At 40.3% G+C, this 13,871-nt stretch overlaps 1 long non-coding RNA gene across 1 annotated transcript; it reads right to left on the bottom strand.

Moving 5' to 3' along the window:
* Positions 1-1,775: 1,775 nt before the first annotated feature.
* On the bottom strand, positions 1,776-13,647 carry LOC118219556. Its single transcript, XR_004763795.1, has 3 exons — positions 13,516-13,647; positions 2,056-2,158; positions 1,776-1,969 (listed from the first exon to the last, which is right to left on the bottom strand). It is a non-coding gene; the product is annotated as an uncharacterized LOC118219556 (long non-coding RNA).
* Positions 13,648-13,871: the final 224 nt, after the last annotated feature.

Genomic DNA, 13,871 nt, shown 5'->3' with positions numbered 1-13,871 from the left:
TCCTGAAAGAGAAATGAAGTTCAAGAAAAGACTGCCAAAGAGTAAAAGTTAATATTATCTGGAGGAACAAATGTTTTCCCCATAGTGTTTAAATTCAAGGCTTTTCAACTGCCTCAACTAAGACAATGTGTGCAAATCAAGTGCATACAAAATGCTGTTATTAGGACAGGGGATTGGCCTGGATTCAGTCAATATTAGTACACACACACACACACACACTCACATATATATATATATATATATATACACACTCACCGGCCACTTCATTAGGTGACAAGAATGGCACCCGGTGTGGTCTTCTGCTGCTGTAGCCGATCTGCTTCAAGGTTTGACATGGTGCGCTCTTCTGCATACCTCAGTTGTAACGAGTGGCTATTTGAGTTACTGTTGCCTTTCTATCAGCTCGAACGAGTCTGGCCATTTTCCTCTGACCTCTGCCATCAACAAGGCATTTTCGCCCAGAGAACTGCCGCTCACTGGATATTTTCTCTTTTTCGGACCATTCTCTGTAAACCCTAGAGACTAGAGAGTAGATCAGCATTTTCTGAAATACTGAAACCAGCCCGTCTGGCACCAACAACCATGCCTCGTTCAAAGTCACCTTTCTTCCCCATTCTGATGCTTGGTTTGAACTTCAGCAGATCGTCTTGACCATGTCTACATGGTTAAAAACATTGAGTTGCTGCCACGTGATTGGCTGATTAGATGTTAGCGTTAACGCGTGCAGTTTGCAGTTGAACAGGTGTACCTAATGACACACACACATATATAAGCTCTGTAACATTAGAGACAAAGCCATATTTTTTCTGAATTTGACTCTTTGTCTTAATTTTGTACTCCAAAATTTTTGATTTGTAATGAAACAATCCACATGTGGTTAAAGTGCACATCCTCACCTTTTATTTAAAGGTACTTTTATACATGAGGGTTTTGCATACATGTTATACACCATGTTTCACCATTTTGAAACTACAAAACTTTTTATAGGTTGTATTAATGAGTCTCACTGAACCATTGCACCTTTTCCTCTCTATTTTCAAAGATCAAAGAAAAACATCAAATCATCAAATACAAAAGACACAAAGATAACAGTAATGATCTTGCTTGTGCTATCTATATAAGCATGCCACGCCAAGTTAAATGTCATATCTGGCTGGGTGCTGACCCATAGGTATCAAGATCTTTAATCAGCACCCCACCACCAAAGACACCAACTTGTTTCACATGACATTGGCTTTCCAACAATACAAAACACGATTACAGTGTATTATGGAGAACTTGAGTTTTACATAAAGCTGATCCAGTAGGAGGTTTTGCAACTGAGCACTGTCTATTTATCAGACCCTGCTGACTCCCTGTAAGCACAGTAAACAGAGACTGTTTTCCTTCAGGCACACTTCTGTAAATCACCTTACACAGGAACGCAGTCAAAAAGTCCATGAACTGAACCAAGCAAATATCATTTTAATGGAGCCCAACCTTTAAAAAATCACCCCATTAAAATTGTGCAGTAGGTACCAACCCAGGATAGACTATGAATACAAAATGGCCCTGGAATTTTGACTCAGATAAGTTCTCCAAAACTTGCTCAGCAATACATCACTAGCCATACAGCCCACTCTGCCACACTTTTCAAAAACAAGAACAAAGTACTTCAATAGATTTCACAACTGAAAGGAACAATATATCATTACTTTGGAGAACAGTGATTGATTCAAGCCATAATAAGTGATAAATGAACAATATTCCTTTATAGAACCCTTGTGTAAAACGGATGTTAGCCTAGAGAACTCACTAACAAGGGGAACATGTTGCTCTTAGAAGGCAGGCTAAAAGTTTTATTCAATTCTTCATTGTCCCACAAGGGGAAATTTGAGGGGGAAAGAGCAGATATTGGTACTGGCAGCAAGGTAGGTCACATATAACAGGCAGTCCTCTCAGGAACAGATAGAAGATCCTGTGAAAGGGACTGAAAGAAAAGGCATATAAGTGATTATTGAACAAAATCCCTTCATCTGAAGCCTCAAGTAAAATAGATGCATAAACGCTACTCACAAGGAGAACATGTTGCTCTTCGGAGGAAGCTGGTTTTAAATGGGAAGATCATAAATTTCACTGGCAGCAAGGTGGAACAAATCTCTGGAACTATCTTAGTGGTCTGCAAAAGAAATAGTAAAAGTAATTTGCTAGTGAAAATAATGGTGAGTAGTAAGTCATAGAATAGGCCATCCAGCCAAGATAATGGTAGGGGAAACACTGCGGCTAATTCCAACTGGACAATTGTGTTCGAATTGTGTTTAAAAAATACAACATTTATAATTCTAGTCAAGTATGTTTTGTTCATTCATTGCATCCTTCTGCAAGAACAAAGTTCTACTGTAGGCTACAGTGGTGGATAGTTTAAGTTAGCTAAATGCACTAGCCAAACCTAGCTTATCTTATCCGTGGTATCATATTTTGCCTTACCACTTCAGCTGCATTACCTTGACTAGTTGAACTGGTGTTGTCACTGGGTTCTGTGGGCTGTGGTCCTGAATCCAAAATCACACTCTCCTCTCTGCTGTCAATTTCAGTGCACTAGGCTCACTAACAGGCAATTCATTACTGGGCCCTGCATCTGCAATGGTGCTGCTGCTGGCACTTGTGTTACCAATGGCGCCAAATAAATAACTTCTTCATTTAATGAATCTGCATCTGCTTCAAGAGACTTCAATTTCTTATCTCTCAGCTTTTCAGCCCCACCTTTACATTCCTTTCTGTGTATCCATGTTGTGAAGATCAGTGATTTTTTTAATGAACTAGCTAGCTAATGTAAAAAAAAATGTACATTGATACCACTCATCTCAACAGACGGGAAAATTGTGGGACCCAGGTAAGTTCAGTGGACCAAAAGGCTGGGGCCGGGAGCAAGGGGAGACTACAAAGGACGTGATGGATTTTTTAAGGAGAAAGACAAACAGTAATCAGATTTGAAGGATGCCCCCCACCCCCCAAAAAGGGGCGTGGGGGGCATCCTTACCCTAACCTTTTTAGGTTCCGTTATAAATCTAGCTATTGATAGACCTTTCTGAAACTGGAATGCCTTCTGTAATGTTTGCTGACAGATTGGACCAGTGGCTGATTTGGCAGTTCGCATCATATACACAATTGTACATCAGAAAGTTAAATATGGTTTCATTAAGTTGATTAAACATGAACCTTTCAATATGGTGCCCTCTTGAGGTTGTCTATTCTATGCCTATTGCTCACAACAAGATATTTCAAATAGATAGAGGACAATAAAAGAACAACAAAGCCAACTCTTGCAGGTGAGAATGGATGAGTCTAGCATGTGTCTGCATCTTTAATACCCATAGCTGGCTCTGGGGGAACCAATGAACTTTTCCACCAAACACAATATTTATTGTGCGTTCGGCCAGGGTTAGGGGCTGGGGAGCAAATGTGCCCCCCAATGTTAAGTTGTAGCTTAGTAGAGATTTACATTACAACTAGGCCTAGTTCTTACTTATGCACAGCTGGCGCAACCGGCCCTTGGTTGCTGTGGTATTAGGCCACCTGTGGTCACAAGAATATGACTGTTTCTTTGCTAGACAGCACAAGATATTTGTACTTCTGCCTCTTGATCTTCCTGGTGTTCTCCTGTTAACATTACTGCCCATCAACTGGACCCTGCTGTGTGTGTACTGAACACTGCCCCTGGACATCTGAAGCTTCTTATAATTTCACACTGGGAATAACCTTGCCTCAACATGTTTACTGCGCCCCGCAAACCTGAGCTTAACTCCTTCTTAGGAGGTTGGAGTCTCCTTCATATTTCTTGCAACTTTATTGCCTGTTTTACTTACACTACAGACCTATGGTATTAGGCTACCTGTGGTTTAAAAAAAAAAGTAGGTACGATTTCAGTCAATTTAACTACCCCCCAACCTCCCTCTTTACAAAGTGATGGGATAGACTTCCAATAATTTTGTTATTGAGGAAAGTTGTGTCTAAGATTATTTTCAAGCAAAATGAATCTTTTTTTTCTGTTATTGTAGGTATAAATTGAAAAATAATGTTTTTACTTTGGTTTGTTATTCAATAAATGCACAAAAATTAATGGACTTCTCAACCTAAAGTTTAAAGAAAAAAAAAATGTACTGTCTGTGTATGTATTCAACCCAGCCACTGGGGATGCGCAAGCCAGTGCATTCCTAGTGCCAGTCCCAAGCCCGGATAAATGGGGAGGGTTGCGTCAGGAGGGGCATCCGGCGTAAAAACATATGCCGAATCAAATATGCGGATCTGATCTGCTGTGGCGGTTCCCTAACGGGAACAGCCAAAAGAAGAAGAAGAAGAAGACTGTCTGTGTATGTATTATAATGGAATTTTTTGATTTGGCTGTGTACTTGTCCGAAACATTATGGTGCTCACTATATATCCATCCATCCATCCATCCATCCATTATCTATACCCGCTTATCCTGAGCAGGGTCACAGGGGGCTCTGGAGCCTATCCCAGCTTGCATTGGGGGAGAGGCAGGAATACACCCTGGACAGGCCGCCAATCTATTGCAGGGCACACACACTACTCCCTCACACACTCATACCTATGGGCAATTTCAGGGTCCCCAATCGGCCTACCTGCATGTTTTTGGACTGTGGGAGGAAACCGGAGTACCCGGATGAAAACCACACGGACACGCTATTAACAACAGCTATTATACATATACAGAAATTGATCAGTTATATAAGTTGATTACATGGTTAATGTAATCAGTGAATGGTGTGTGCCCTGCGATAGATTGGCGGCCTTTCCCGGGTGTATTCCTGCCTCTTGCCCAATGCAGGCTGGGATAGGCTCCAGCACCCCCCGCGAACCTGCCCAGGATACGCAGGTATAGATAATGGATGGATGTATAATAGCTTCATACCTAAAATATTGTACAAATGGAGTGCACTGTTTCTCTATTCACTGTTATTTTTATTTGTTATTAATTTGATTATATTTTATCAATTGCAATTAAACAGTGAGGATAGTAAGTTGGAGACTGAAAAACATATTTTTTGCTAAAGGCAAACTCACTATTTAACTGCATGAACCCGGATGACTCCTTTTGGCGTCATAATTCACTACAATTCGTCGTCAACGAAAATCTCCATAATTTCCAAAGCTGATTCAGTTTTCTTTATTTACCATCAAGGGGAGGGTCTGAACGTTGCGTGGCATGTATCTTTAACCATTCAGGTGCAATCTGTAGTGCTTTAACTATGTTAACAAATCACGCCCGGACAGTGCCGTTGTTCATGCTAAAGTTTGTTAGTTTGAGAGGATGAATAATTACTTTTCTTTGGCATGGATCCATTTGAAGACAATATCAGGCGAGTTCGTTTAGTCTTTGAATCTGTCATTATGCAGAGAAATTGCTAAACCATTTTTATTGATAGTATTTGCGTTTCTCTGCAAACGCGCGAAAACATGCTGGTATAATAAAACAATGACGGTAAATATATATATAATCCGGATCGTTCCGTTGCTACCATAATGTAACAAACTTTCTTGTGTCTACAGCTTTACTAATATTACTAATATTGAATTGAATATAAACAAAAGACGCAAATTATGCTGTAGTCGGCCAATGTCTAAATAAATAATACGGTAAACGTGCATGCAGATAGCAGGGATAGCGGGTTTATATTTCGTTTTCTTTCAAAGTGTATATATATATATATATATATATATATATATATATTTCAATTGTGCTTTTGGAATAAGAACATATTTCTATCAACATTCTATCATCAAGTTCAATTGACATGATATTTGGTGTACATACACCCTGGACTTACATTGCAGGGTGTTTTCATTGTGGTGAGACATGTACTTTTGGAAATACATTACAAAATTTTTTTTTTTTCATAAAACGTAAATGACATTTTTTGCTTTGAACTGCTATTTATGATTATCTAACTCATAGAAGTAGATTTTTTTGGTAGATTTTGGTTTCCAGACTTCTGATAAAACTGATATGTAATACTTGGGGCAGCTTTTTAATTAGCATGTAAAAAACTGTCCAAAGTCTTTTAAGGGTGGATTGTATTAAATAAATGGTGGCACCACATGTTTTCCTGGTTTCTTGTCTGAAAGAGACTTAAAGTTTGTTTAATTGAATCGAAGACAATTAAGTTTTATTGAGGTACATATACCCTTAATCTGCCTAAGTGCACTTCCAAATTACCTACTTTTCACCTCGGTATATATAAATATAATAGCTTCAAAATTAAATTATTAAGGTCAACTTGACAATTCCATAAATTTCCAACTTGACCTTATAAAGTAAGAAATGTAAGTTACAAACACTGATCCTGCTTTCCTGCTCTAATGCGTATCATAAGTTATCATATTTCATTAATGAGAAACATCACTGGTGAGTTTTATATACAGAAGGAACAAATATGTACAGTATTTTTTATTTTGTGGTCTGTAATTGTTTTTTAAAATCGTTGCTGTATATTTTCCTGACAAGAATAACATATAACAGTCTTTTCCTTTGCCTGGCACTAATTCTCTCTCAAAAGGCAAACCACCCCCACGGTGTTGTACAAGGTTTTGTCCATAAAGGGCTGAGTCTGTGGCAGGGGAGAGAGGACAGTGATTGCTAAGGGACTAGCGCTTGAAAGGCCAGAGTAAGAGTAAGGGTTTGTTCATAAGAGAAATTACTTGCACATACAAGACTCTTCCAGAGCGATGAGCACACATGGCCACTACTGATAATGTTGTAGCCATTGTTCCCTGAAATAAAAGCCGCCAGAGGCAGAGAAAAAGAGCAGAGCATGTTCACGGTTTAACCCATTCTACTCAGATTATTAGATTAGCCTGGACATTCAAGAGGCTGAAAGATGAACAACATTATGAACAATGTGATTATTGACAAAACACTACCATTAAGTGCTGGGCTCCAGCCCACTATTAAAATCCATTACTAGTCACCAGGGCCTCAGCCTTACACCATGCATAGTAAACAAATTCAACCAGCAAGCCTGTTTCAATAACGCAGGACTGTAAAGGGTTAAACTTGCCCTTTTGTAACTGCAAGGGGCCAAACGGAAGTGCAATGAGCACCCTATTTAATGTGGCCTGCTTGTAAAGCAAGACATCCCCACTACTACAATCCCACTTGTGAGAGCGAATGGTGATTCCCTCTCCAGGTCCTATAGCAGTTAGCAGCTGTACTGTTGCAGGAAGGTTCATCTTTGTGAGTGAGAGGGAGAGGGAGGGAGAGAGAGAGAGAGAGAGAGAGAGAGAGAGAGAGAGAGAGAGAGAGAGAGAGAGAGAGAGAGAGAGAGAGAGAGAGAGAGAGAGAGAGAGAGAGAGAGAGAGAGAGAGAGAGAGAGAGAGAGAGAGAGAGAGAGAGAGAGAGAGAGAGAGAGAGAGAGAGAGAGAGAGAGAGAGAGAGAGAGAGAGAGAGAGAGAGAGAGAGAGAGAGAGAGAGAGAGGCATTCTGCTGTCCATGAAGAATACAGTCAAATGAAAATGATTGGCAACAAATCAATTCGGCAGGTATATATGGACATTGAACCTAAATTTAACATTAATTTCTGCAATACTGGCACTGTAATGGTTCAGGGACCAGAAACCAAACTAGATTAGTTTGAAAGAAACTTTGATAGACTGAAAACTTTTTCTAATGGGAAAAAGAACAGTAAAACAGCATCTGCTGCCCTGTTTGGCTCCTCTGCCAGCCTGCTCTAGCACACACAGAGCCCACTGCAGCCCTCAGACACCCAGGACACCACTGCGCATTCAGGAGTGCGTCTTCAGTCTAGAAGTGAAAATAAAAGAATTCAAAGAAAACAAACTCTCAGGGAGGGACTCCATTCAACAGCTAAATGATTACAAGGAACTGTTTAAAGAGGAAACCAATTGGTCAGTGAAAATGTGAGTGAGCTTCATAAAGCAAACGAGGCTCTCAGACATGAACTGTTTAAAAGTGAGAGATGAGCTGAAGCAGAAGGATACACACATACTCAGTCTGAGGGAGCAGCTGCTCAATGTGACCTCTGGCAGCGGAGCAGTCCCCCTCACAGCCACAGACACAGACCAGTGACACAGGCTCACAGACACAGACCAGCAGCCAGGCAGAGCCACAGATCGATCTGGACACGAAGGACACCACTGCTCCTCCAGCCTCACACACAGCCCCTCTCCCGGCCACTACACAGCCAGCTTCAGAGGAACAGAGACCAACACGCTGTAAACAGCCCCCTACAACTACGATCCTGATTGATTCCAATGCTAAATTCCTTAACCACAGACAGCTGTACTCACATCACAGAGTTGGTCATTTCTAGTGCCCCACATGGACGGCGCATGCCAACTCCTCATCCATGACCACCTGGGAGACCCTGACAACATCATTATCCACGCAGGCAGAATGACCTGCATCACCAGGGACGGAAGGTATCCAAAGCAGTGGTTAAGTTGGCCAGAAAAGCACACAGTGAGTTACCCAAGTCCAAAATCACCTTCTCCACATTGCTGCCACGGACCGACTTCCCCTTTGACATGATCACCAAAATAAACAGGCAAATGACCACAAAGTGCACATAGCTGACCAAAATAAACATCGCCATCACCCGACTCTGACACACAAGCACTGGTATGATCATGTCCACTTGGACCGGGACAGCATATGGATGTTTGCAGAAAACCAGAGAGAGGCAACAGCCAATGTAAGTCCTTCAGCCCCACAACCTATTAGAGGAACAGCACAACTCCACCACAGACCTCAGCACACACCATACCCGTCAAGGGAGAACAGAACCCCACCTTGCAGAGCCCAGCCCAGCGGAGATAAGCCCTACACAGGAACACAGCACGGCAAAACCAAAGCCATCCTACCCCATGAGAGGCAACCTACCTATGCGCAAGTAGTGTCAAACCGTTCAGACATTGGAGAGGTGAAACAGTTGCAACAGCTCATCTGTAAGGTTCTCAGTTGAAAAGAAAAAAGCATGTTTTGTTAATTACTTGAACATACTGAATGTAAATGTGATCATACTTCTGCTTGTCACTGTACAGAAATCCATGTAATCAAATACTAATGAAATCTCTCTCAATCAGTTCATGGAATATCCAGGGTATGTACTCATTGGCTTTTGGAGCAAAGAGCATAAACTCTTTGGACCAAAGACCACAAACCCATCTCATCGATTTCAGGCCAAGACATTGCAATATTGTTAGAGACATGGTGCCAAGATGGGACTGATACTCAGTCCTCCAGGCTTAGCAAAAATCTTACTGCCATCCCTAAAAAGAAAAATGTAAGACAAGGCAGAAGATTCAGACAGGAATAACATATGGTATAGAGATTACTTGTCAACCCAATTAGAACTACTGAAAAGGGCAAAAACACACATCTGGCTTAAGTTAAAGATATTATAAAATGTGATAATGACCTAAACATATGTGCAGCCTACACTTCCCCTCTTGGAGTCATCACTTTATTACAATCTCTGTAAAGGTCATACATTACCAGGTACAGGGTAATGTCCTCTTGTTCGAAGATTTGAATTCCAGAAATAATCCTGACCGTATTGTAAACAAATCTGGGGAAGAGTTAGTGCATCTCTGTTGCTCCCTAGGTCAAAGGGGACTCTTTAGGGAGGACCACATAGCGGGACTAGTGTAGTTGACTGTAATCACTGACATGGACCCTTCTTATATTAGTGCACTCGCCGTCAGATCACAGACACCAGTACCAGACCACAGTCAGATACATGTATATCTAAAAAGAATGTAGAACAGAAAACAACAGTCTGAGCCCACCAAACTATGCAGATTAATCAGGTCATAATACAGTAAGCTCCATAATGTTTGGAACAAAGACAAATATTTCCTTGGTTTGGCTCTATATTGTTTGTAATCAAACAATACACATGTGATTAAGTGCATATTCTCACCTTGTATTTAAGGATATTTTTATAGACGTTGGTTACACCTTGTAGAAATGATATAACTTTGTATACATAGTCCCCCCATTTCAAGGCACCATGACGTTTGTGACAAATGGCTTCACAGGTGTTTTTGATGAGTCAGGGGTGTTCCATGTCTTCCTTAGTGTATGTATAAGACAGCTTTTATGAGGAAAGCCATTATGAGAAAATATTTTTTTTAAAACAGCCATAGATACAGAGCCATGAAAAAGTATCTGCCCCTTTCCTGATCTCCTGCATTATTGGGTATTTGTCATGCTGAATGGTTTCAGATCTACAGACAAAATATAATATTAGACAAAGGGAAACTGAGACAAAAAACATTTTTCAAATTATTATTTCATTTATTTAATTAACAGTAGACCTGTAGAGCCTATTATGCAATTAAAGGAAAATTTCACAAAATAGACAATCAGTATTTGGCATAAAATTCGAGCCAATTTCGAACCAAAATTTCCTTATATGGAAGTAAAGTATGGGGCCCACTCAGTCATTACAACTAAACTAAGTATCCAAAGAAAAACACCCAATACATGCAGAGCAGAATTGGCTGATACCCATTGATTATAATCATCTCAAATCAAGTCCTCAAGACACACTGCAGTTTCAAGCACTGAAAATTCAAGATCTAAACCCCAAAAAGTCATGAGACTTACTAACCAACTAATACCTAACACTGATTTAAGTCAGACAGGCCCTGTTTTACAATCAGAAATGAGAGAAAATCAAATAATAATAAAAAAGATGCTGATCTGAAACATCGGAATAATCAAACAAAAACACAAATCATATTTAAGTGCTATTTGCTCATAAATCAAGAATATAACGTAGCTCTCCACTGTCAGAGATAAAGCAGAGACAAATCCTAACCAAGTACAGCCTCAGTGACCACACTGAAGCAATTGAAAAAGGAAAACACAAAAAAGCATGCTTATCCAGAGAGGAACACAAAAGTGGAAATTGCTACACAGGGGAGGTAGAAACAAGGATGCACTTCCTTCTGCATTTCAAAAAATATTCACACATTAGAAAAACATATTTTAATAAAATATCAAAATTCCAAAACAAATTTCCCTCCCTGACTAATGAACAAAAGTTGCTAGTCCTTTTAGGAGAATGACCAACAGACTTACCCATAGCTTTCTCGAGGGACAGTGAGTAAATTTTCACTTCATTTAATTTTGTAGAGTTTTTATTTGCGTTGAGTGAGAGCACCTATTATTGATCACCCGATTAAAATGCAACAGTACAAGTGGCTGGTAGATTTTGGAGTCCACCAGCCACTGTGGCCAGTAGACAAAAAAGTTAGTTTGCCCTGACGTAACTTTATAACTGGACTGTGTTTGGTATAAGTTTAGTTGAAGCCTTGAATATACTGTAATGTTGTTTGAACTGTGCTTTCAGCTAGCTAATTCAAATATTCTTACTAGCCTGCTGTAAATCATAGCTGAGTAAGGACAGTATTTGTTATGACTTGAGCAAGTCATTGAGATAATTGCATTATTATTTATTCAGGGGCAGGGACCTAGGGACAGAACAGGTACAATGAAAATGTCTCAAGACATACAAAGTTACTTCGCACTGAAGAAAACAAAAAGTACAGAGTCAGCAGAAGCAGGAACCAGTACCAGTACAAGTGTAACAAGGCAGTCAGACAGGCATGTCAGTGATGGCAGCGATGAACAGCAGCACCCATCAGTGTCCACTGAATTGTCAGAAACTCAAGGTATGCCTAGTTTACAGGGAGTCGTGAAGTTTGTAGCTAAAACATCACATCCTGGATACAATAGTCTTTAAGCCCTGAACATCAAATGTAAAGTCTAACCTAAAACGGTAGTCCAGCATATAATACCAAAATCGTACTGAACCATTTCATATGGTCATGAAAATGTCACTAATGTAATCAATGCGGGAGTTAACATCAAAGTAAAAAAAAAATAATAATAAAACAATTGCTGCATTTTTTTTTACTTTGATGTTAACTCCCACATTGATAAAATACTTGCATGAAATTTTAACTTTCTCTTCAGGCACTTTACTCCGAACGAAGCATTCAGACAGTGATGATGAGCATCCATCATCTGCTGCCCCACCAGCACATTATGGTATGTTTAGTTCTGCCAGTTCCATGTTATAGCCTGATTTTGAACAATCACCAAAAGATGTAATTTACACTCACAATGATCAAAATGTTCCTCTCCTTTGCTATTTTACAAAGCAAAACGCCACAATATCTCACCTGTGCATAAACACGTTCAAAAAAGGCGTAGCTAAAAGTTTGACACTCATGTAACTAATAATATCCAACTTGTTGATGCTTTAATAGAATAATCCATTGTGTCTGTATACACTTTAACTGGGGGTGAACAGTCATATCCTGAAGACGACAGAGTGACAGAGAGGAGGCTCCCAGCACCTCAATGCGTCCCATTTCACGTGGACCCCATGGTACTTTCCTCCCTAATATTATATTTGACAGCATTCAAACTTAGCTGTAACAAACACCGGTAATGATTATCTATTGACATATTTCAGTGGGATACTAATCTTAATGGTCAAGTTCTAACTGCATTATCAGACCTGGTGTGAAAAGGTCTTTATGATGCTGAATGCATTGCCACATGACAACCATATGTTAAAGTATTACGCCCTAAGTGCTGAACTTGGATCATTTTTTATTTGCAGATATTTCACAGTCTTGGGCAACAGGGCCAGCACAGCCGCACTTAACGCTGTTCCCCAGAACAATGCAAGGTGACCAGAAGAGGGCCTTCAACGACACATGGTATGCACAAAACCAATGACTGGAATATTCCCAAAGCCAGGACTCTGCTTACTGTTTTCCATTCAGACAATTTGCCCTTCCTGGTACTTCCTGAAACTTTATTCACATCACAGCAGGGACACACTAATTGGAAAAAGGCAATGTATAAAGATGGGGGGTTTAAGGCACATGAAAAATCTGAAAACCATGTCAATGCCATGTATGCGTGGAGTGAACATAAAAAGACGATTTTGATAGATTCCTCCATGCTAGATACCATAAATACAGCATACCAAAAAAAAAAGTAGAGGAAAGGGGAAAGGTATGGGCTCGAGTACAAATCTAATCTGGTTGGATAAAATTATGATGGAGCATCTGTAATGTCTGGGAAACACTCTGGAGTGGCAGCTAGGGTTAAGACAGAGGCCAAACATGCATTTTATGTAATGCACATTGTCTCAACCTTGTCCTAGTTGACTCAGTGAGCTCAGTTCCTGAGGCTGAATGCTTCTTTTCTCTACTGTAGGAGTTGTATGTGTACATTTCAGGCTCCTACGTGCACCAGAAATGGCTCTCAGTGCAAAAAGACACGCATCAAGGTGCACCCAGGGAACTACAGAGACTCTGTGACACTAGGTGGGCATGTAGGTACCAGGCTTGTAGAAACCTCATGGACAGACTACCTGCTGTATTACGTGTACTACACAAGCTAGATTCTGAGAACAGTGGGGAAAGATCTGTAGACGCACGGGGCTTACTTACACAAATAGACCTCACCTTTATTGGTCTTCTTGTCATCTTCAAGAAAATTCTTGGGGAAGCAAAGTTGCTCTCAGACATGCTTCAGGCACCTTCTCTTGATTTAGCTAAGGCTGTAGACCTAGTTGAGGCACTTCAACACACACTACAAGGATGTAGCAGCGATTCATCTTTTGATGAGCTGTGGACTGTCGCTGTGGACACGACAAAACAATGCAATGTTGCAGTAGAAATGGTGGAAAAACGGTCACAAAAAGTCAGCTCTAGACTGGGTGGGTCCAATAATTAGCGAGCTAGCTAACATTTAAGCTATCATTCTATCATAGCTTAACGTAGCTATCATATAACGTTAGCTAAGGGAAACGCATTCAGGA

Source organism: Anguilla anguilla, chromosome 2 (genome assembly GCF_013347855.1).
Source record: "Anguilla anguilla isolate fAngAng1 chromosome 2, fAngAng1.pri, whole genome shotgun sequence".
NCBI classification, from domain to species: Eukaryota; Metazoa; Chordata; class Actinopteri; order Anguilliformes; family Anguillidae; genus Anguilla; species Anguilla anguilla.
Note: the sequence above shows the minus strand (reverse complement) of the source record. Positions and strands in the feature narration are given on the sequence as shown.